Source organism: Podarcis liolepis, assembly GCF_965112155.1.
Source record: "Podarcis liolepis genome assembly, chromosome: 10".
NCBI classification, from domain to species: Eukaryota; Metazoa; Chordata; class Lepidosauria; order Squamata; family Lacertidae; genus Podarcis; species Podarcis liolepis.
Window position 1 is genome coordinate 35,416,284 of NC_139562.1, and position 21,364 is coordinate 35,437,647.

The 21,364-nt window shown below is 39.7% G+C and overlaps 1 long non-coding RNA gene across 1 annotated transcript; it reads right to left on the reverse strand.

Moving 5' to 3' along the window:
* Positions 1-1,251: 1,251 nt before the first annotated feature.
* On the reverse strand, positions 1,252-19,113 carry LOC310687632. Its single transcript, XR_014516504.1, has 3 exons — positions 19,027-19,113; positions 3,128-3,207; positions 1,252-1,387 (listed from the first exon to the last, which is right to left on the reverse strand). It is a non-coding gene; the product is annotated as an uncharacterized lncRNA (long non-coding RNA).
* Between the last annotated feature and the right edge of the window lie 2,251 nt (positions 19,114-21,364).

Below are 21,364 nucleotides of genomic sequence, written 5' to 3' on the forward strand. Positions count from 1 at the left end.
GCTCCCTTTGCAGAATCAGATCTACCTTGCATGCATGGGAAGCCACTCACAGAGGTGCAGCAACCAGCACTGTACAGGATCCACCTACTGTTAAATGAGTGGATCTGGTCCTGTGGGGTGCTACTGCACCCCACCTTTTTTTAAAAAAAGAAAAACCTTTGGAACCCCTTAGCACCATTACCCCCAAATGAATTTGGGGGCAGGTTTGGGGTGAGTAGATCCCAAGGCAGCATATGGTGAATTGGCCTGATCCAGAGACCGAATATTGGGGCCACAGGATGGACTAGGTGCAATGCGTCATAACACATAGACTACATTTTGTAAATTAAGAGCACAATCCTATATATGTCGATTGAATTCAATGGTGCTTGCTCGCAACTCCCAGCTAAGAGTGACGAGGACTGTAACTTAACACACACACACACACACGCCTTAAGAGTAACTGCTGCCAGGCAAGGACTATCAACCACATCTCATTTTCTTCCTCTCTTTGTAGCAGGCTGGGGCTGTATATAAACTGTCACATTGAAAAGCACTTTGTTTATATAGATGCTTTGCACAGTGAAAGCTTCCAGATTAAAATTGTAAAGTGCATTTTACCTCTCTGCTAGTCTTAATTTTCTATTATGGAGGCATTCTTTCTGATAACATATCACATAGCCTGTAGAATCTTAGTGTAGGCTTGTCATAATATCTACATTTCCCCCAGGGCTCTTAAGACATATTAAAATCTGCCTTCTTTCTTGACATTACTAATATCTAGAAGTCTGCAGGTTTTGCGTTACATTGAATCTCTTGCCTTTCTAGCAATACACTTAACTGCATTATTTGTCAGAAATACCTTGTGGCACATATTCAGGAAGCCACAGACTGAAATACGAATGCCGGGGCGATCATGAAGCAGTTAAAGTAATGATTGTTCCCATTTTACTGTTTTTCATTGCATTTCAAATGATAATGCCATTCTGCTTGCACCTTTAAAAGGAGGCTGACTGGACACCTGAAAGATTAAAAACAACAGGTGGGACATAAATTCATTAGTCTGTGCTCCATCATTGCCCTAGATTAATAATAGACTTCTCTTACTATAGAATCTCTCATTATTTTTCACTTTTCTCCTGTCCTTCCTTGTCTGTTCTATATGACTATCCCTTTCCTTTTCAACAAGGTTCTTTATTCGCTTTCTATTTTAGTCAACTTTCTATTTGCCTGCAAGTATTACTCCATTATTTCAGAGCATGGCTTTTTGCCCTCCGATTTCTCCATCTCCTTGACTTGGAAAACAGGCTAACTTGCACACCTTTTTCACAAATACGGTTTCACATTCTTCATTAGCTCTGCATTTTGCTCCCCTCCTTTCTGTCACTAATCTCCTATGATGTCCTACCTAGATGGAAACACAGACAGGCATATACATAACTATCGGTGTTCCACTCTGCATCTCCACACAACATACACATGTTCTTAATTTAGATGCATGTATTAATTAAAGGCAGTAATTCAATTACAAGATAACTGCCTTACAGAGAAATAGTGGGGTGTGCAGTGTGAACTGGGCCTCTTATGCACTGCATTCTTCCCATCACCTGGAAACTAATTAGCAGGACATAATCACATACTTCCTGTTTAGCAAACACACTGGTCTCATAGGAGCAAATGATTTGTATCCTGAATCACTAGCCACTGCTGATTTGTAATTATCATATAAATGAGAGGCTTCGGATGACCTCCTATTCCTCATCCATTTTCTTGGACAATGAAGATGCACTCATTTCACCAGGGTGGGTGGGTGTAGACCTGAGGCAATTTGAATTATTTAGCCCCTTGGAACATTTTTAGATTACTCGGAAAGGGCTCTCCTGCTAATATTAGCAAAACTAGGCTAGTAATTTTTAATACTGAGTCACATAAGAATATCGAAAATGAGAACGGGCAATTTATGCAAAGGAAATTTCATAGGTGTCTGCTGGCCTACTGTTAATACATTTTTTTATTTTTATTTTGCAATGTCTTACAGCAGTAAGGGGCATGTTTGAGCAGTAGTTACTTTTCCACAGGCAAGTTAACAATATATGCCTAACTTCCTTTTCCAAACAATTTTGAGGGGGTCAGAAAGATTTGCTTGCAATCTCAGTTCAGGCAGGTCACCGAGTCCAGCATCCGAAGCAGCACAAATTAATGAGGTATCTCTGAATTTTAATAATTTGAGCCCCACAGCCCTGCAAAGTTCATACAGTAGCTGACAGCAAGGCAGCCAGGGAGCAAATCAAAAGGCAGCAGAAACCAGGCATCACACCTCACAAGTGACTGCTGCCGAAGAGGGGAGCACAGGGGTGCCAACACCTCCAGCACAACTGTGATTCCTCATGCCAATTATATATGACAACAAAGGAAAGAGAGAGACCAGCAGGCTTCAGCTTCTCAATTGGCCACCTACTGGTAGCCGACTGTGAAACACCACAAAATGGAGGACGCCAGAGAGTCTCTTGACCTGTTTGTTACCAAGCTCTGTAACTCAATAGGTTTCCCATATGCATGACTGCATTGTGCCAGACTGCTTTTAGGTGGGGTTGCTGGGTCTACAAGGCTCCTGTAAAAAGGTGGAATGAAAGGTGGAAATTCCACCAGGCACTTTCTCAGAACATCACAGCACTTGGGTGCTCAGGGTGGCCATGGGCCCTACTTTATAGGGTACAGTCCTCTATTTTGAAGGGCTATTTTAAGTACAAAAAAAACAATAGGTTCAATTTTTGATGAGCACCTAATATGTACTTTTTCCAATGGCATTCTCCAGTTTTAATATGACTGCTAGCCTTTCAATTTGTCCAATTTTTTAGTTGCTTTAACTTCTACATTTTTAAATTTGAAGTTTATTAGAACATAGTTTATTGTATTTTTTCATTTGCCATAATGATTATTTAATAGGTAGGATAAGAAGACAGAAAGTCCTCTCAGGGTCTAGACCTATCAACTCTGTCTTAAGTTTAGCTCATAGTTAGCTCCATGAAGTTTGAAGTTTTGACAGTTAATTAGCAAAACATGAGGATGCATCTTATCAATTATCATTTAAGAATGCAGAAGCACATGCTATTCTAGATCCTACTGCCCATTCTGCTTTGTCAAATACCTGAGTGAAGTTGCAGGTCCTGAATGAAGATAAATCTCAGCAGAGCTACCAACGTTTTTACAGGCCTGCTTCCTGTGCTTCTGTAAAAAGACACAGGATACAGTTATAATGCTGGCAACCTTGTACTTGAACCAAGTTATTGCATGTTTATTCAGAAGTATGTGCACATGGTTCAAATGGGACCAGCTTCCAAGGAAATGTCATATGACTGATGCTTTAGGCTTCAAGTAAGTTGTGTGTGCACTTAAGTAAACAGACAAATATGTTTCTGTTCTGTAAGCAATGAAAAAGGCACGTGGACTCATGACCAAATGGGCTTACTGACATGAAACTGGGTATAGGATTGCTACAAAAGGCTGCATTATTTATACACTTGCCTGGAAGCACATCTCACTGAACTCAACAGGTCCTCCTTTTGCAAAGGATTAGATGGTTAATTAATCAACAAATAATCCAGAACCAACGCAATGCAACTTAAAAGGGTAATTCATGTATAAGAGCATGAAGACTTGGGCCTCTGGCTTGTCACACCATTGTAGCTACACAGTCCCTTCTGCTTCCCCCCTTTCTCCCAATTCTCTTTAGGACAACATATTTTTTAAAAAATCTGGTTGTCACACATACAGTTAAAGAAATCTTCCAAAATATTCATCTTCTTGGTAACTACTTCCTGAGCTGGATTCAGAACAAAAAACTTAGTCTAATAGTATTTCCTTGTCCATCCACCATCTTTCTAGTAACCTTGAACATAATTCTAGTCATGAGAGTCAGAGTACAGAAACTCTAATGGGACAAACTAGTAACCACATCAACTGCAGTTATAAAGGTACAACACCTTTAAAAGCAATCATTAAAAGTCTGGACATATCGAATCAATTTCTGTACAGTATACTGGAACAAGATCACTCAGAGCCATAAACTAAAGAGAGATAATTTAATGTATATTATTAACCAATGCTGTTTTTGTTAATGTGTTTATTTATTTATTTTACTATTATATATGAAAAGGCCAACTTAAATTACTGGGCAATTTCTAAATCTAGTTAAAACGAGATCGCTATCTGACCACAAGTCATGTAGCCAGAATTTATTAGCTACCGAAGGCAAGTACCTTAAGATCTAATGCAGCTTATAATTAAGAAAGGGGGGCATGTTGCCAGCCAGATTTAATGGAATTGGATCAAAACCAGAACTCAAAGGCCAATTAACAATTTATGTAATGAAGGAAGAAACATTTCTAGCACTCTGCTGCAGAATGGGAACAGGTCAGAGAACAACAGAACACACTTTCCCTTTTATTATGTTTACTGGTTTTTCTTCTCAAAGGAGAGATGTTGCAACATGCACATTTCCTTTATGTGTGGATAAATGTCTGGCTGGCATTGTTAAAGCCCTGTAGAATCTTATTTTTAAAGGTTACAAAAAAGGAAAACTTTAATATAGAAATATACCCCCCCCCCAAAAGCTTGCAATATTTCACAATGAAAACAGAGATATTTGTGCATTTGTAACCCATCCTTATAATACCTTAGGTCCCCTCCCTCAGCATCTTCTACTTACCTACCTTGAGGTGAGATGAGAATTCTTAGAAGACATTTTTTACTAAAAAAGAAGTTCAGATTTTTCCTCTTTTTTGACTCCCCCAAAATAAGCCCACTCTACAGAATTTCCCTGAATATTCCCCACCACTTTTTGTGGCTGCCACCATTTGTTCTGCCGCAGCGCTCCACCATGTTGCGAAGTCCAGGGCACTGTGGAGAATGCAGAAATGGTCGCTAGGCTACAAACACAGTTGCTGCTGCTGTCATATGTAACGTAAGAACATAAGAAGATCCTGTTGAATCAAGCCAATGACCCATCTTAGACAAGCATCCTGAGGCCGGCCAGTTGCCTGTGGAAAACCCACAAGCAATAGCCTTTTCCCCCTCCTGTAGTTTCAAGTAACTGGTATTCAGAAGCATTACTGCCTCTGACCATGGGGACAGAACATACCCTAATCATCCATGATTTTGTCTAATCTTCCTTGAAAGCTACCCAAGTTAGTTGCCATCGCTTCCTGCTCCATAGTTTAACTAGACACTTTTATTTGTCCTGCATCTTCCATCATTCAGGTTCATTCGGTGTTTACAAGTACTAGTGTTATGAAAGAGGGAGAAAAGCTCTTCTTTATCCACTTTCTCTATGCCAGGTATAATTTTAAATTCTGTCGTGTCGCCTCTTATTCACCTTTTCTCCAAGCTAAAAAATCCTGAACGCTGCAAACCTTCCCTCATATTCCACACCCATGGTTGTTCTGTTTGCCCTTCAATGAACCTTTTGCAGCAACACGCTATCATTTTGGAGGTGAGATTACCAGAACTGCACGCAGCAAATACGGTCACACCACTGATTTGTATAACAGCATTATGATATCAGCAGTTTTATTTCCAGTTTGTTTCCTAATGGTACCTAGCATGGAATTTGCCTTTTTCATGGCTGCCACACACTGGGTCAACATCTTCATCAAGCTATCTACTATAAGCCCAAGGTCTCATTCCTGGTCAATGACTGCCAGTTTAGACCCCATGAGTGTATATGTGAAATTAAGATATATATTTTTGCCCCAACATGCATCATGTTGCACTTGTTTACACTGAATTGCACTTGTCATTTTCCCACCCATTCACAGAGCTTGGAGAGGCTCTTTCGGAGCTCTTCACCATCTCTTTTTGGTTTAACGACCCTGAACAATCTAGCATTATGAGCAAACTTGGCCATCTCACTGCTGACTCCTAATTCTAGATCATTTATAAACAAGTGTAGTCACAATAAAAGAAAACTAAAAGGTTTGGGGGGGAGGAACAAGAGAGTTATACTACTGTCCATGCTAATGGTGAGCCCCATCTCCCACAAAACTGTTGGAGAATTTGTCCTCCCCCACACAGTTTCTTTACCCAGAGGCAGAGGCACCAACTTTACAAGATGACTGAGGGGCCCTGCCACAATGTCCTGACATCACAAGGAACCAGGAGGTAGAACCAAATGCCCTTTGAACATTGCAGGGGGCTTCCCCCCTTAAAAAATAGCTGGGGGAGAAAACGCCTCGGCCCCTAGGAGCTGGTATCTATGCCCAGAGGCTACTCTGTCACTTAGGGGGCATTACAATACATTACATTACATTATTGTGATGAACTCCATGATATTTGAAGGGGACTATGTGCCTGCAATTCACAAAAGAAACATGCTTCTACGCGTTACAATAATTGCCAGAGCATGTCTTTTTAGACACTTTAAAGTACTGCGGTACTATTTTTGGTGCAAACCACAGAGACGTGGTTTGTACCACTTTTCTGAACACCACGTATCTGATTATGATGATATATCCATTTTTAAAGGGGGGAAAGAACAAACAGGAGAATCACTTAAACACATTTGCATTGAATTTTACAGTACATGTAAAGAACTAGTGACCTTTCTTTATTGACAGTATTACATGTTTGTTCCTTCATGCTCCATGCTTTCTCCAGAATTTGGACTTGAACAGAAATAAAAGGATAAAACATGATTGGTCTATGCGTATTATTCTGAACTGAGATCCAGTAGCTTTTTCTATACAAAATATATCTGTCATTATTTCAAAGCACGTGTTACTAGCATCTTTCATGAGGAATGCCAATAAGTGAAAGCCCAACATATAAAGTTATTACACCAGAGTGCAACTTTAAAGCCTGACTTTCACCCAACCAACTTTCACAAGGGCAGGAAAACAATGAATAAACAGGTTGCAATGTGTATGAGCTTTGCAAATAAGGCACAAAAGTAACAATGAATTTTTACTCAAAAATAAGTCTTGCTATGTTCAATGGGGTTTGCTCCAAATTAGGTGTACGTATGGCTGCAGCCTTGCAGCGTAATCCTAAGCATGCCTACTCAAAAGTAAGTCCCACTAAACTCAGTGAGGACTTGTTCTTTGTATGTTTAGGATTGCTTAGTTATTATTTGTCAATTGCCTAATTGTCTGGTGGCAACTGTTACTTGCCACGGGGAGTCAAGTGAACAGCTTTCATGAGGTTTGTCACACATGTTGGAAAACAGTAGCATTTTTCTTTTCCTTAATATAAGGATGTCAAGAAAGATCCATTTCCATATATCTGCATCCCCAAGCTTGTGTTTTATTCTCAGTGCCTTCTGGATATGCTCAGCATAGGAGCATGTGTGTGCTATGCAGGGCGTCTAAGCTTGGCCTCCCTTCAGCTTGGTTAATTACAAGAGGTTAAGCAGATACTTAGCATTCTGTCCCTCATAATTATCTGGTGTATGAATCCAAGCTTAGTGCTCATTATTGCCAATGTACTGAAAATGTACTCTGTTGTCCTCAGATAGATTTCAACAGAGGAAGAATCTTCCATCAGGGACTTTCAAGTGATCTAGGAAATGATGATCTTCACAAGAAGGCCGTAGAGGAAAGGACCACCCTCCATTTTAGGCTGCTCAGAAATCACTATCCACCAACACTCCTAGGCCACCAACGGGTAAACAAGTGTCCTCTCTGTTCCTTATGCTACCTTGGTAATACTGTACACTTAAAGTCATTGACCATTCTATCCACATTCCAAACACCAGCATATTAACTAATGCCATGTACACGATCACTTGCCATCAATGCCCTTCAGGAGTTTTCATCAGCCAAACAAGAAAGTCACTCTGAACAAGAATAAACGGGCAGTAATCTGACTTTCAGAATAGAAATGTACAGACACGAGTCAGGGAACATTTTCAATCTCCCCAAACATTCCCTTTCTGACCTCAAGGTCACTCTACTTAACAAGACCATTTCAGAGGGCAATTGGAATTCATTCCAGTATTCGATTTTATTTCCCAGGGTTTTTAACAAGGATTATGGGTTATATTTTATCACTAGAAAAACAAGAGTTTTCTATTTTAAGTATAATCTGATAACATTCTTTCTATGTTTAGTGCTTCAGCACCGATTCACATTATCTATGGTTTTCACTTTGTTAACTTGGGCTGTTCTTCACTGTACCTCCTCAACCCCACCACTCATGTGATGAAGCAAGAAGTTGCCTATGAACATCCATGCCGCAATGTATCAATTTGAAGACTTTGTGTTTTTTAATACCTGTGCAATCACCACAGGAGAATCTCAGTTTCTGTTGCTTTACAATAAGGAGGGCTTGAACAATCTGACCGAATTTCAAAAGACCAATAAGAGTCAGAGGAGTTGAAATAAACCCTCATTCATTTACCTTTCCTCTCTATTATTTAGGCTACCTGGGTCCGATCAGATAGGCATCTGCCAACCTAAACACAAAGTAACTCAGAGAAGGCCTGAGAAATGGTTTTTAACCCTTCCTGCAGCTTATGGATTGAGAATAGGTAATGTTTTCAATGTATGTGTAATCAATCAGGTATTCATTACAGACAAAGGCAGATATATTTCTCAGCTCTCTTCCAAGTAGAACAAGCATCATTAGTGCACTTAGGGCATTTGAAACACATCCAAACATGTTAATGTGTTTTAAGCTGATAAAGTGTGCACCAGTGGTTGTGGTGCTGAACCTGCAATAAATGCTAGGTATATTCGGAGGAGGAGGAGGGGAAGATGAATGAGGGGCAGGAGGAGAGAGAGGAGTCTTTCACTACCATGGCTGGTTTTGAGCAATTATTTATCCCTTCTGCTGAGAAGTACTAATACATTTGGATAATTATTTTATTTTATATACATACATACCCCGCCCATCTGGCTGGGTTGCCTTGGCCACTAGCAGTAATGATCCTGAGGGAGTAAGGACAACTGACCCCAACACTCTGGAGAACATGAACTTGTGGGCTTCTTGAATCAATGGCCGCTTCAGAAAATAGTAGATAGATTCCTAACAAGGTCGCAATTCTTATTGTTTTAATGTGATTGCTGAAGTACTGTAGCTTGGAGCGTGAGAATCCATCCTTCTTGTTATTACGTCATGCTGCTCAAAAAGTCAATTTTGCCAGCTGAGCAACAGCCACATGTTCTTGGTAACTCAACTTCCTGCACTTTTGGTAATATTGGGCAAAATCCAAAGTGAGCAGAACATCATTTGATCTGGCCAAGGCATATGCTAGTTAAGAGAAGCAGAGGCAATTTTCACAGAGTCCCCTTCCTTTTGCAGCCTCCTGCACTTCAAATAGCCTGGAAGATGGCACAGTGGGCTTCAGGGCAGAGTTGGGAAAAATGGCTCCCCTTCTCTTATGTGTTCAGACTCTTACACTAGATCAAAAGTCATTCAACAAGGAGAATAGTAGCACTGGATTTCACCCAATATTTTCAGGGTGTGGAACTTAGCAACAGTGGCCTTTAAAACAGCAATAACCACAACACACAGTTAATGATTTTTGCCCTGGAAAGTCACATAACAACTAACTTTCAAGATAAATTATTTCTAATTATAGAAGAGACTCATTTTCAAACCTGAGTCGCTGAATCCAGTCATATGAAATACACTCCGGAATGCATATTTCAGGCATTTCCAAAATGCAGCCAAATGGTTTCTTCCAATATTAAAATAATACATCATTGTTAAGTGACTATTAGGTACCACAGATTTACAGCACAATTCATTGAGGCCTTAAGCAGCAAAATGATGTAATCAATGGACAAATTCTCACATTCCTACTAGTACTAAATAACGTCCTCAATTTCCTAAAATAGAGAAAACAGCTGCAGATGGTCTTGAAGGCAAGTCTAGTAAAAGCTTCTACAATCACTCCAGCCTGGTGAAAACAGTCATTAAAAAGCAAAACAACCCGAATGCAGGCAAAGAGTAGACAACACAATGCTCCTTAGATATGCAAATGGTTTAATTCAAACCCACCCAACAAAATAAATTAAAAACAGGGGAAAGCCAATTGGACCAAATTCTAGAACAAGTTTTATTATTCTTGAATCAGAGTCAGGATTTTTCAATAGTAAGGGAAAACACACACACACCCAAAAATCTTTATTCATCTTTCTGCAGATGAACGTAAATCAACAGCAAATGTGTTAATGCACACATGACTGAATGTGGCAACATTCTATTAATTACACATATACCATTATAACTCCTTGTTTTGGAGTCTGATGTGGCTTTTCAAGCAATTATTTTGGGTCCCCTATGAGCCACCATGGAAAAGATCACAAAGGATGTTTAATTTATTTTTTCATAAGATGACTTTAATGCTCACAAAGAGGTGGGTTGCTATGTAATGCAGGGGTGGCTAAGCTTTTCTGCCCCAAGGGCCACATTCGTTCTCTGCCAACTCTCCAGGGTCCACATGTCAGTGGTGGATGTGACCACCCCACGCTCATACATGCACACACATTTGACATACATGCAGATAAGCTGAGAAGGACACATTATTGCACCTCCATGCTCATTAAAAGACTGATTTGATTACCAAGGAGGCGGTGATTTGCATCCCCATCAGAATGCTGGGATTTAGATGTCTCTGACTCCCCCAGTGCTATGTCTATGTTTAAAAAAGAATTATTGTGCTGCCAACATCAAATTCAATGGGGCTTTATGTTGAGGCATGGGCATATCAATACCTAATAGTTTCCTCAGAGTTTGAAAGCATATCCCACACTGTCCTCAGCAAGATAATCCTCTCTATAATTGCAAAGTACATTTTAAATACACACACAAAATAATCTGATGCCATCATGATGTGGGATTCCTCATCTCTATTAGTAGAAGCCAATGTTCCAACTCATGTCAGGGGCTTAAAAATTGGCCTACACAGGATTGCAATTTTTGGCTATGCAAATCAGCATGGCACACCTAATGTAGAGAGTAACTCCATCTTGAATTAGCCTTCCTTAGGCATGCTTTCAAAGCAAAAGCAAAAACAAGCAAACATGAAAATACTGGAAATATCCAACAGTGTCAGTATACACATGAGATTTATGAATGACTCGGAGGGTTCTCACAACTGCAGCTTTTCCACACAGGCATCACCTGTAACCCCACTGGCCCACAGAACCCCTCTCACAGCCCACTGTTATGTAACTATAGGATCAGCTCTTCCCTTCATCGCTACTCTTGCTCAACAATAGCTGCAGGCAATGCTGGAAAATCAAAAACCCATTCTGTGTTAGAGGAAGAGGGCAATCCCAAGTCAGCCTTGTTTTTATCATGTCAGGAAAGGATGTAAAACTGCAGGGCTTGAAGGACCTGATGATGAGGTATATCCAACCCGCCTGCAATGAGAAAGGCTTCTTGAAACATAAACTGTTCCAGGAAATGTAACCCATATCATCCGATATACAGATCTGCACACAGACAGCTGTTACAGGTCAATAAATAGCTATGCTAAAGAGGATAGCTGGGTGGGGAATCTCTGTTTAACTACTCAAACAAATATAGATGCATCAAGAAAGCATCAGAACACCTTTTCAGCCACTCTGTTATTCAATAAGAAGAAGCAATTCCTTCTTGAACATAGATATGACCTTAGGAAATCCCTTAGCAATCCAGAAAAATTCAATTAATTAAACAGCTGCAGTTTCTTAGTGGTTTCAAACAACTCCATCTTCATTAATATTCAACCTCCAGTTGGGTGCCACATACATACATACAGTAAGAATCTCCTATAAACAATCATGCACATAAGATAAGCTTGATATTACTTTCAGTTGTCTTTTAAAAATAAGAATGAAGGCATATAGGCAGACAGAGGAAGACTGTATCCTAATCCATCAATATTTACACTGCCCATTGTATAAACACACAAAACCCACTAAGTTAAGTTATCCTTTTACTCCTAAGTACAAATGTTTGAAGGAAAATATTGGTTTAATTACTTAATTAACCTACATCCATGTGGGTGTTATTTAAGTCCATTCATTTCAATAGGTCTTATCTGATTATGACTATCACCCCACAATTCCTACAAGAGTGTCTCATTTGGAGGAAATTTCTCTCTGCTATATTAGTACTTCCACAAGCAGAAGATCAGGTGATTTTTCTTTTCTTTAAAGCTGCACTTTACTATTTGTACAGACTCATTTTCTCACATTTCCCAATTTCTTTCACAACAGCTTAAACAGAGACCTTTTAAAAACACTCCTTAAAGTTAAAATGCCGAATTTAGAGAATATGTACACTGCTTCTTTACAACGATGTTTCACACTATTCAGAAGCTTTCCCTTTGCACTCAATAATTAAAATCTAACAGTAACAACAAATTAGAAAGGTTAGCATTACCATTTTGCACTGCAATGAGATTCTCACACAATTACTGCTTCCTCCCCAGTTAAGAACAAGGAATTGAAACATTGCTATAACAACAACGATTAAGACACAAGAAAAAGAAGAAAAATTAAGACACTGTCTTTGAAATGCTTCTTGCCTGGAAACTGACCTTTTCAAGTTTGTTCCAATAGCATTTTACCAGCTCCTAATTATGGTTCAATATTCTTCCTTTCCTACCAGCGCATGAATAATACTAATAATAAAAGAAGCCAACAGCTATCAGAGCTGATTTAGAAATTCAGATTCTTAACTGTAGCAATGGAGATGGTTTTTAAAAAGGCAGAATGCCAGTCATGGGATCTTACTAGACTATTAGTAAAGCACTGACCGCAGCAGGACAGCAAATTGATCAACAATGCAAAAAGCTGACAAAGAAAGTCACACCGAAAGCTATGCACTACTTTGCAGTTTGTGGGGCTTTTGTTATGAAATTTTGCTGCCTAACTGAATTTCACCTCTGATTGTTAGAGGAAAATTCTAGATTTTCTTTCAAGGTCCAGCTAGCCATTAAAAGAGAAAGACAGAGAGTCCTTTTTTCACCATTCAGAAAACCTTCATTTCAAAGACCATTAGTAACAGCCCTCCTCAGAGATAGGACCTTCTGTACAAAGAATAGCTACAGGGAGAGAATGTACACTTTTTCTTCTTTTGTTTTTAAAGAAAGAGAGAAAGAAAAGTGGATATAGAAGAAAAGGTTTCAGCTTTCATTGGGTAGTTGTTATAACAGTGCTCATTACGAGCTTTTCTAAGTTGCTATTTTTAACTTGATAACTCCAAGGATGCTTATAATATAGCGGTGAAAATAAAAATTCTCAGCTAGTGCTAATTGCCTTTCCTTTACGTGCATAAAACCTGTGTAAATCCCAGAATTAGATTTCAGCCCATCATGATGTTTTCCCATTTAAGCCACCTTCAAAATGCTCAATTATGCAAAGGCAAGTTGCAATGTTTTTAATTTATTAATGGTCTTGCTGTCGGCGTATGATAGTATCAGCAATACCAAAGGCACTTTTGTTCCTCTTACTAATCAGAGGTTTGGGACTATAAAAATAATCATGTTTTCAGCACTGTCATAAAATGTGGAATAAACTTGACGAGGCATGTGACTTTCAGCATGCTTGCTGGGGGAATCGGCTGGAAGGCTCTGGAAAACAGAGCGTTAGCTATGATGGTTCTTATAAATCAAATATTGGTATTTAGTACATTTGCCTGCTTAAGCAGAAATGGGAACAAACAAGCAATTCATAGCAGGAAACAGATGCTAGGATGTCAGCATGTAAATTATATTAAGATCTGGAGTAATTCCACAACTAACGGTTTACTGAGGCATTGGTGTAAATAGCTTTTAATTTATAATACATCTACAACAATGAAAACACGCTGCGTGAAACATAACCCTCATTGGACATAATAGAGAAATACATTCTTAAAATACAAAGTATCGTTCTATATAGATAAAGATTCATAGATGTATTAAAGAGATTGCATTCTTACTTTATCTATCATTAATAAAGAACTACCAACAATTCAATCATGCTCCAAACAAGCTAGAAAAACTAAACTTCCCAGGAAGAACAAGAGAAAATATGAAGACACTCGTTTATAGTAGAGGAAGTAAAGAAACGGCACCAAACTTTAATTATCATGTGATTTTTCAGGGCTATTGAACACAATCTGGAAAAGGATTTGAGTTTTCCAGAAACTGTGGGTTGCTTACTACCCTTTCATTTCAGGGAAATAATTGATTTCCAGGTGTTCCGTTAGAGTCACACTGCAGTATGGAAAAGGGTTCTAGCTTCTGTGGATAAGGTAAAAGATTTTTGGATTTTCAAATACTCACAATATACCTCCCATATTCAAACCATTTACAACAGCCTTTCCACTAAAATATCCCATTCAGAGAGTTTCTTATCTGCAATAGCTGTTTCATTTTCCAAAAATGAAATTGCATGTAATTAGTGTTCAAAACATTCCAAGCATTTAAAACAACTTACATCATTATTCCACAAACAATAAACAGACAACAAGTTATGTATATGTATTGCTATGTTGCTTTTTCAATTTGATGCACCCAATCTGCTGCATTCCTATATCCTGTACACCTGGTCAAAAAACACCTCTCCAAAGCTCCTGTTTGCATAGGCATCCATGTAGGCTTCCCTCAAAATGCAAACATATTTGGAGATGCAATTTTTGTCAGGATTGTGGTATGGAGGCCCTGAAATTGTGCAGGTTTTTCCATGGCTGCAATTTACATAACAAAAAAGATGCACGTTCATATCAGGTCCAGTTTGGCCCTGATATATTCTTCACAGTGGCAGCAAACCAGGTAATAAATCCCTCTATATTAGTAGTGCTACATATATTTGCCACAAGTGACATGGGTGGCGCTGTGGGTTAAACCACAGAGCCTAGGACTTGCCGATCAGAAGGTCGGGGGTTCGAACCCCCGCGACGGGGTGAGCTCCCGTTGCTCAGTCCCTGCTCCTGCCAACCTAGCAGTTCAAAAGCTTGTCAAAGTGCAAATAGATAAGTAGGTACCGCTCCGGCAGGAAGGTAAACGGCGTTTCCGTGCGCTGCTCTGGTTCACCAGAAGCAGCTTAGTCATGCTGGCCACATGCCCGGAAGCTGTACGCTGGCTCCCTCAGCCAATAAAGCGAGATGAGCGCAGCAACCCCAGAGTCGGCCACAACTGGACCTAATGGTCAGGGGTCTCTTTACCTTTACCTACATTTGCCACAAGGAGACTCTTTTTGACACATGCAACATGTGCACCAAGTCTAACCTGTGAGGGATTCCAGGAATAAGTGTAGGTCTTGCACTGAAATTACATATCGAAAGCCATTACCAGGATGAGTCATTAACTCTTTTGATTCACTGAGTACTGATTTGGTTTTCTTAATCAAATATTTTCAGACTTGACTTCCTTAGGTACTTCCCACACACCTTCCATAAACCTTTTAAAAATAAATTTCGTGTAATTTCTGAGGGTTCTTTGGGATGGGTGACTGTCAAGTTATGTTGCAGTTATAGATTCATACTTTGACATTATAGTATTAGTTTGTGTCAATTTATGGTGGTTTATTATATAGGGTTTTTGCTTTTCTATACATTTTGACTCAAGATTCTATATATGAAAACTGGTATTTCTCAATGTCATGGGGGGGGGGGATACAAAAATCTCTTCATCCGTGATAGATTTATGAAGAGAACTATTGCTCCATTATTTCTTCCTGACATATCTCAAGATTATTGAATGTGCTGGCTTCGAGGCTTGATATTCCAACTTTATAAGAAGCTTATAATCTTGGATGTCCAGGTTTTATAAGCAACTCCCAAGTCAGCTGCCTCCCATCTTTAGATTATTGCACTGATAGCCTGTTTTAATGGGGTGGGGAGAATATGTTTTATTACTAGCACTATATATCACTATATATTGTGAGAAATCACTATATGTGAGGAACTTATACTTGAAAAATGTCCTGCCTCTTCACGCTCAGCATAGCAAAATATGATAGATGGTTTCCAAAAACATCATTCCTTGGAATTTGCTACCTGTACATTGTATTCTCCATGTCAAGAATGCACTAGTCAGACCTCATCTAGAGTATTCTGTCCCGCTATCTGGGCACTGTTTTAAGAAGGATCTAAACAAACTCGAACAAGTTCAGAGAAGAACAGCAAAGATTGCCAGCGATATGGAAAATAGGTTCTAAAGGCTGTTTAGCTTGGTGAAGAGAAGACCGAAGGGGACATGATAGTACTCTGAAGGGCTGTCACACAGATGAAGTCAAATCCCTGTTCTCTGCCGCCTCAGAGGGCAGGATTACAGCTAATGGGCTAAACTTGCAGAAAAGTAGATTTAAGTTCAGCATTCTTTATTTCTATTTATTTGTTTTAAACTCTTTGTAGGCTGCCTTTTCAGGCAATGCTTGTCAAAGGCAGCCCAAACCAATAAAAATACAAATATGAAACCATCAAGTCCACTCCCTCCCACCAAAATAAAATGCAGTAAAAACATACTTGGTCAATTAAAACATTTCCCCCCACAACACTAGTATCCATGGTGCAGCCAATAAAATATCGACCAAGAAAAAAGTTTCTATAGAGCCTTCCAAAACCCTGCTATAGATCCACTGGCAGGGAGTGGCTCTGTGAGGGGAATGGGGTTTCCTAACAACTCTCAGCATCCTTAGCAAGCTGCAGGCCTCAAGATCCTTGGGGAAAGCTTTGAGTCTTTGACTGTTTAAAGCAGTATGATACAGCTTTAAATGTATGGTGCAGATGGAGCCATTGTCTCTCGCAGGGCTATCGTGTGAATTAGCTGGGTGGGTAAATACAAAGAGTAAAAATAAATGGTTGTAGGCAATGCTTTTGAATTATGGTGCTGGAGGAGACTCTTGAGAGTCCCATGGACTGCAAGAAGATCAAACGTATCCATTCTTAAAGAAATCAGCCCTGAGTGCTCACTGGAAGGACAGATCCTGAAGCTGAGGTGCAATACTTTGGCCACCTCATGAGAAGAGAAGACTCCCTGGAAAAGACCCTGATGCTGGGAAAGATGGAGGGCACAAGGAGAAGGGGACGACAAGAGGACAAGATGGTTGGACAGTGTTCTCGAAGCTACAAACACGAGTCTGACCAAACTGCGGGAGGCAGTGGAAGACAGGAGTGCCTGGCGTGCTCTGGTCCATGGGGTCACAAAGAGTCGGACACGACTAAATGACTAAACAACAACAAGGCAATGCTATGTACACATAGATCCACTGCTGCAACAGGACTTGTGTTTCCTCTCCTCCCCCCTCCTCATACACCCCAAATCTACCCTAGATGATCCCCCAAACTCCCAGGACCTGATTTGAATGAGGAAACAGGTGAGGAAGAGGAAGTCTCATTGTGCACATGGAAGTTCACTGCATCAGCAGAGCTGCATTGTTAAATACAGCCCAAAGAGTAATATCATCAGCATTTAGGCAGAATTTTAAATGTTTTAAATGTTCACCCAGGCATTTGATGGCTAAAATATACTGCTTCTAGGAAGGTTGAAATTGTTTAAATATGAATATAAGATATTTGATTGCTGTTGCTTTCTAAAAAAATTATTTTGTACTGGTTTGCTGTTTTATTGTTTGATACCCTGGGCGTGTTTGGGAGGAAGGGTGGGATAGAAAATTAAGAAATAAATAATATAAACAGCAAGCACAGGTATTACATCCTATTCTTCCTCCTCCCATAAACACACACACACACACACACACACACACACACACACACACACACACACACACACACACTATTACTGCCATAAAGGTAGCCTATCATTTTTTTCTTGTTTATTATGAATAATGGTGAAGTTTGGAAACTGCCTGGTTTTCTCAGGTAGATAAACCAATAGAAACCCCCCAAACTCTACCTAAACAACATATACCAAAGCAAAAATTGCCTTTTTCCACACACACAAATATTTTAAAAGAACCAAATAGGAAGAAGGAAAGAAATAGTGAGTCCCAACTACTGCTCACAATACCCATTATATTGCTAGAAAACATTCAATTATCACCATGATTGAAAGCAGCAGGGAAAACAGGGACTTGGCTATGATACATCAGAACAAAAAATGACTGCAATGCAGCTTGAATTCAGCTCTGTGGTAGCATCTCTGCTGCACCATCCTTGACTCTTGAGCGAATGTCTTTGCCTGTTTAGTTTAGACTGACTATACCAGAAGGGATGTAATAAGCTGCTGGGATAATATAATAATAGGTTTGCAATCTCTTTGCCACCACTGAGAATCCAGGGGCAAAGCGACTCTTCATTTTTGACAGAGCCTGTGGACAGAAATCTTTCAGTGACCAGTGGGGAACAAAATAATGAAACTTTCAATAAACTCTGAAGGAAACTCTGGATGAAGAATCTGGATAATTTTGTTGAAGCACTTTATAAATAGGTTAATGGTGGCTTCACTTGTTCCACCTTAACAGCTGGCTTTAGGTTTATATCCTATTAATTTTCACATGAACTCACATGTCCCCCAGAGATAAGTTCTACCTGGATGTTGAATATATCATCTCCCAAATTCCAAGGTACTAAAGCTAACAGGAACTCCAAGGCAAATTGTTTCCCCTAGCCCCCACAAGGGCCACTGAAGGCCAATTCCTCTGTGAGAAAGAACCAAAAGAAGCAGTAAATACACCATCACACACCTTCGCCTGATTCATCTGGTCTGTATCCCACGCTCACACCACCACAGTGATTATATAAAACCAACTGTCCTATGAAATAAAAGGAAGCAGAGTTCAGCTGATCTGCCCCACGCCTGGTCATGTGAGGCCAAGTACCTCGTGTGAGAGAACCAGGAAAAAGAGAACATGTCTTCTTCTGGTTCAACTGGATTGACTACCCCTTTCCCTCACCCCTCAAGTAATCAGACGAACTGCTTTGTAGCCAGTCATCCATCAAGCAAAGCTCAGCACAGCAAAGCTAAAGCAATGGAAAAGACATAAACACACAAAGGAATGTGAGGGGAAATCTCATTCAGTAAATCTCATTCAGTCCACCAGGTGAACATTCCTCTGAGCCATCACCAACCAATGATACTCTTGAGAAGGCAAACTTCATAGAGTATACCTGGCTATGGCGATATAGTATGAAGTTGCCCTTTACATCTTCTCTTAAGACAGCTGGGAATAATAGCCGGCTGAAGGAAGTCAGTCTATAAAAAGAAGTAACAATGGAGAATTAATTGGTCTAGGCATACTTGTTCAGTGTTGCTATGGTTGTTGCTTCTTATTTTAGAATAAAGTCTTTGTGATCTATGTCTGCTGTGATTCTTGGACATAGCACTAGCACAAAGCTGAACTATGGTTTCAAAAGAGAATTAGACAAATTCAAAGATGATCAAGCTATCAGTGGTTATTTGCCTATAAGCTGCCTCTAGAATCTACTTTTTCACATAGTACACAATAAACTAATGGGGTTCACTGCCACAATATGTGATGATAGCCACTAACTTCTACTACTTTGAAAGTGGATCAAATACACTGAAAATAAGGCTAACATTGGCTACTAATCCTGACATTATATGCAACCACCATCTTAGGAGGCTGGAAAAAGAAACCAGGAAAGGGCTACTCCTCTCATGTTAGGTTAGCTGTTGTGGGGAACAGGATACTTGACTTGTATTTAGTCTGATCAGCAAGACTTTTCTTATTAATGCCTTTGCATGTGGGAAAACCTGAAAGATTTCAATTGCATGATCTGAATCTGACCATAAACTGATTCTGAATGGTGGTCTATCTAGCCACACATTCTCAACATTCATAGTTAATATTAAATTGGAGACTTCAAAAATCAGACCTGGAACCATTACAGCAGAGAATGTAAGACTGTGTAAAACCAAGATTCTTCCCCAACCTCTCTTCCAGTTTGGCATTACAGTTTGTAACTGGAACCTACTCCTTGGAAAAGTTCTGTTATACTATTCAACTGCAATCTTTCTATGGGAAGATGTGTATCAGTTTTTCCCAGTCTGCTTCCCTTTCATTTTATGATATTTGCTGTTTGAAGCATGGGACCCTTTTTCTAGAAAGACAAAACTTGGTCTTATTAAAAACTGAGAAGATCGTTGGCCCTTTGACAGAACTACAGATTCCCTTAATACTAAAGGATAACATCTTATCTCACAGGCAGGATTTTCAGCTCTACATCTCACTTCTCCTAAGTCTCCACCATATCTATGCAGAGTTTTTCTTGCTGTTGCTCAGATCTGATAATCCATTTGTGTAGACTACTGTTGACTTAACACTTAAAGGGGTTCAGAGGAAACATAAAAAACACCACAGCGTTCTGGAATATTCTTCGTGCATGCTATCTCTATTTCAAATTAAATGCCTGCTTCACTCCCACTCTCTACAATGATAAAATTGCTTGATTCATAAACTTCATGTTGACATTTTATTATATCATAAAAAAGGATTGAGTGCTGTTCAAGGTTATATCCTTACATCTGTCTGACCTATAACTTATCTGGAATTATCTTATTTCACTTTACAGACCTAAAGTGTTTCTTTCAGAAAACTGAAGAGACGGTGCTTTTCCAGAATAATTTTCCAAGTTATACAGAAAGGAAGACTATTTTCTGTCAGTCTGGCAGAATACTAAATGGTTTACTGAAGACCATTTCAGTTGTCAAATTCCTAAAAAAAACACACGCCAGAATTTGAATAATAGTATAGCAACCTCTTCCACTTTAGATTGACCTGATAAAATCCCCCCTTTCCTTTATTGTAGTTAAAGGTCACTTCAACATACCTTTAAATTATTACAGAGATTCCTGAGTTTATTTCATCACCCCAAACTGGGAACTCTAGAGCAAGACTGTGATTGTCTGGTCAGGTAGCCATGCTGCAGCCATCTTGGCAGCAGAGTAGAGTGTCCCCCACCTCCAGGATCCAGGCAATTCAGAGATGGGTTCAGAAGCTTACCACTCTTTGTTAAATTCTTCCTCCTAGAGGCCTGGCATACAGATCAGTATGGATTTGTGGGCACAGCATCACCCATCAGGTGAAGAACCACACGCTGTCATGTGGGTGGTGTCTACACCATCTGAGTGAGAGGGTGGAATGGAAATTGAGACATGATGTGGGATGAATTCATGCTATCAGTCATGTCATGTATCACAGCCAAGAGCCTTCTGATTATATCATCATACAACTTGGTAAAAATGATCTAGGCAGGCAAAAGGGAATCATCCTTAGCCTTACATGTTGATTGGACACCCTGAAAGCTGAATTCCCACAGATGGTGGTCATCAGGCTGGAACTCCTCAGGGGTTGGGGCTGGGGAGGGCATAAACCCTGGCATGGTCAATGAAGCCCAGAGAAGGTCAACAAAATGATTCATTGGAAGCTGCTAGTTCTCAGAGAACTAACTGGTGAGGCAACATCTATCAGTATAATTCAGAAGA